The sequence below is a fragment of the Mastomys coucha genome, unplaced genomic scaffold (genome assembly GCF_008632895.1).
Source record: "Mastomys coucha isolate ucsf_1 unplaced genomic scaffold, UCSF_Mcou_1 pScaffold23, whole genome shotgun sequence".
In the NCBI taxonomy this organism is placed as follows: domain Eukaryota; kingdom Metazoa; phylum Chordata; class Mammalia; order Rodentia; family Muridae; genus Mastomys; species Mastomys coucha.
In genome coordinates this window covers 74,065,980-74,066,210 of record NW_022196906.1, presented here as the reverse complement: position 1 = coordinate 74,066,210, position 231 = coordinate 74,065,980, and positions in this window count along the sequence as shown.

Genomic DNA, 231 nt, shown 5'->3' with positions numbered 1-231 from the left:
AGGATGGAATCTTAGCTGGAAAATAATATTGTCATCATTCTTTGTCAACATATCTATCAATATAAGTTGTAGAGTATACTTAAAATATAACAGTAACTTACTCAAAATCTTAGCAAAGCTATAAATCCTTTGCTAAGCAAAAACATTTAATTTGGCTTAAAGATACAGGCTCCATGAAAAATGCTCATATATATATATATATATATATATATATATATATATATATATATA